Source organism: Crinia signifera, chromosome 9, assembly GCF_055691185.1.
Source record: "Crinia signifera chromosome 9, ASM5569118v1, whole genome shotgun sequence".
Classification (NCBI taxonomy): Eukaryota; Metazoa; Chordata; class Amphibia; order Anura; family Myobatrachidae; genus Crinia; species Crinia signifera.
In genome coordinates, this window is record NC_139225.1 from 36,997,590 (window position 1) to 37,000,942 (window position 3,353).

The following is a 3,353-nucleotide window of genomic DNA, read 5'->3' on the forward strand; positions in this document are numbered from 1 at the left end:
TGTGGCAGGAACTGGGGGCGAATTTGGTCACATACCATCGCTACATAGATGATGTGATATTTGTGTGGCGGGGGGGCAAAGATACTTTGGAAATGTTTAAAAATACCCTTAATGACAATGATATGGGCATCGTGTTGAGTTTTGAATCAAGTGAAACACAAATTCATTTTTTAGACCTAATGATATATGTGGAAGATTCTAAAATTATGACTAAAAATTATAGTAAGCCCACAGACAGCAATTCGTTCATCAGAAAAGAGAGTACCCATCACCCCAATTGGCTGAGGGGAGTGCCAGGCAGCCAATTTCGCAGAATAAAACGCAACTGCACTAAAAATGAGATATATGCACATCAAGTGATGGAAGTAAAGAACCAATTTCTGAATAAAGGGTATGATAATGAGACTTTGGATAAAACATTGGGAGAGGTAGATAAAATCAATAGGAAAGCCCTACTAGCCAACAAAAAGAAATAAAACAAAAAGGATTGTTCAACATCATTTATTACTGTTTATAACAAGGATCATAGAGAAATAGAAAATTTAAAAAAAAAAACATTGGGGCCTGCTTAAAGCTGACCCTATTTTAGGTAATTTTGTTTCGAACAAACCAGAAGTAATTTATAAGAGAGCCCCCAATATAAAAAATTGGGTGGTTAGAAGCGCATCAGCCCCTAAGCATAACATGCTAACAAGGATTAAGAGTCGGGGATTTTTTAGATGCGGGTCTTGTGCAGGTTGCAAACATTGCAAAGGGTCAGAAGGAAATAAAATTGACACCTTTATGTCAAACACCACGAAAAAAAACATATAAAATAGAACATTTCGCCACATGTAACAGCCAAAATGTAATCTATTTAATAGAATGTGCGTGCAAAAAACAATATGTGGGAAGAACTACGAGACAGTTCAAAATAAGGCGAAGAGAACACCTGAATAACATAAGAAAAGGTGTGGAGTCCCACTGCATGTCGGCCCATTTTAAAAAAGTACACCAGTGTTCCCCCAATGACATTGTCAGTTTCAAAATTATTGACTGCATAAAAGGGAATTGGAGGAAAATGGATATAATGGGCGATCTAGCACGCGCAGAAATGCACTGGATATATGAATTAGATACTTTGCAGCCTAATGGGTTAAATGGAGAGTTCGAAACGAAATGGTTCTTGTAATTTTTTACTGTGACACATATGAACGGTTTCCCTACTTCAGAACTGTTTCTCTTGCGAGGGATGTTTTTGTTATCCCATAAGTCCTTTTATTATATGTTTGTATAAATATTTTATAATACCTGTGTACTCTTGGAAATATATCGACTTAAGAGACAATGTAAAGTGGAGACCGCACCTGTATAGTGGTTTTCTCTTTAAGAGAACCAGGTAACATGTATACCTTTGCCCTGGAACCAGCAGACCAGATTTTTTCAGGGAGGGTATAAATAATCAGGAGACACTAACTCCAGCTGTGCCTTGATAAAGACCCTGAGAGGGTAGAAACGCGTTGGCGGCAGCAGCTTTGGAGTTTCCCCATTTGTCTTTCTGCTATAATCCCAGATAAGGAGAAAAGGTGATAGTGGGAGAGGAGAAAGAGAGCGCTTGTAAGCGGGCAGCTGAGCGGCGTCTGTCTGGCCGAGGTCGGGCAGGTGCAAGGACAGTCCCGCATTAACCACCTATCCGCAAGCCATCAGACTATTGCTCACGGAGGGAGCAGGAGGCGCACAGCTGATGCAGCCGGCTGTAGCGCACCGTAGTGAGAGACGGTTACTGGGACCATCTCTAGTATCAAGATTGTTTATTTGGAAGTTAACAATATATCTGTTTAAATCTTTATTTTATTATAGAATAAGATACTAATGTATTCGTGAGACACAACCTGAAATAATTTCTTGCAACTTTTGAGAGCACGCATAGATATTACACTTTACAAGTTGGTAAACATATGTAGTGCAACTTACACATTCATATTAAAAACTTGCTGATATGAATCTAGTAGCGAAAGGTAGCAAAATTACAAATAAAACTAATGCAGACTACAGTCCACCTTTTTAAAGCATGTATGTTAACGAGTGAAAAAATTTGAAACTAGCTGATCTCGAACTGCACTCCCGCGAGTGGTGGATCCATGAATTTCATCCGAGGGATTAGATGCATCCACCTCAGAGAAATCGTGGTGTACATTCCAATGTATATTTTTAGAAATACAAATATTGTGTAATATACAGCAGACTGTGAATATTTTACACACTTTGGCCGCAGAGTACTGTAATGCACCCCCAGATTTGGAAAGGCATCGGAAACGGCTCTTCAGAATTCCAAAGCTTCTCTCTATAACTCCTCGTGTGGATTTATGTGCACGATTATATTTTTTCTGATTCCTATGTTTTGGTCTTAATATTGGAGTTAACAACCAGGGCCTGCAGCCATATCCAGAATCACCTAGAATAGATTTTTTTAATACAAAAATTGGCTTAAAACAATTTAAGGGCATTAAAGAATATACTGCTTTAATAGTACACTTTAATCATATGGTTTTCTTATCTTACTTTAATTCATTTAATGCTATGCTAAATGAGTGATTTTAACCATATAGGGACCCATTTGAAAACCAAACAAAGTAAAGATAGTGAACTTATATGAAAACAATAGTGCAATAGTATTTAGCTCGTAAACAATATGGGGGCTGTTGTGCAATAGAAAACAACAACATAAAAGATTCTACACCGTCCACCTGCAGCAGGCAATGATTCAAAATGTAGACTTTCTTAATAGCAAACTTGTCTGACTAAAACTATTTTGTTAACATCGAAACCACATGCCTTCATGGTCTTATAAAAATATCACATATCTTAAAGGGTCCTAACATCAAAAATGGAACCTACAAAAGATACAGAAACCACCAAGGTAAGTCATTGATGCATTTCTAAAATAACGTAGTCGATATATACATTTCTTCACCTTGCAGGGACCAAAATGCTGGTTTGTCACTCAACAATGTAAAATTCGAAATGAATTTGTAAATTTTTATATTGAGGAACCCAAAAATAAGAATTAAACATTATGAATGGCACACCACGAGATCACGAAAGGGCTAATGACTTTGCACCAACAGGTGAAATAAAAAACCTATTGTCCTCCATTTAAAGAACAAGTTCTGAACTCCCCATAGGCAAGAATAATAAAGAACATGAGCCCGAGACTATTATCAAAGAAGATACCATTTAATAACAGTTGAAATGTTGTGAAATGTGAAAAGGTTGTAAACAGGAAAAAGCAATAAACAACGTTGGCCCATGAACATTAAAAACGGAAGTTAGAAGTAACTGAAAATGAAAATGAATGCAAGATGGTTTAGCCA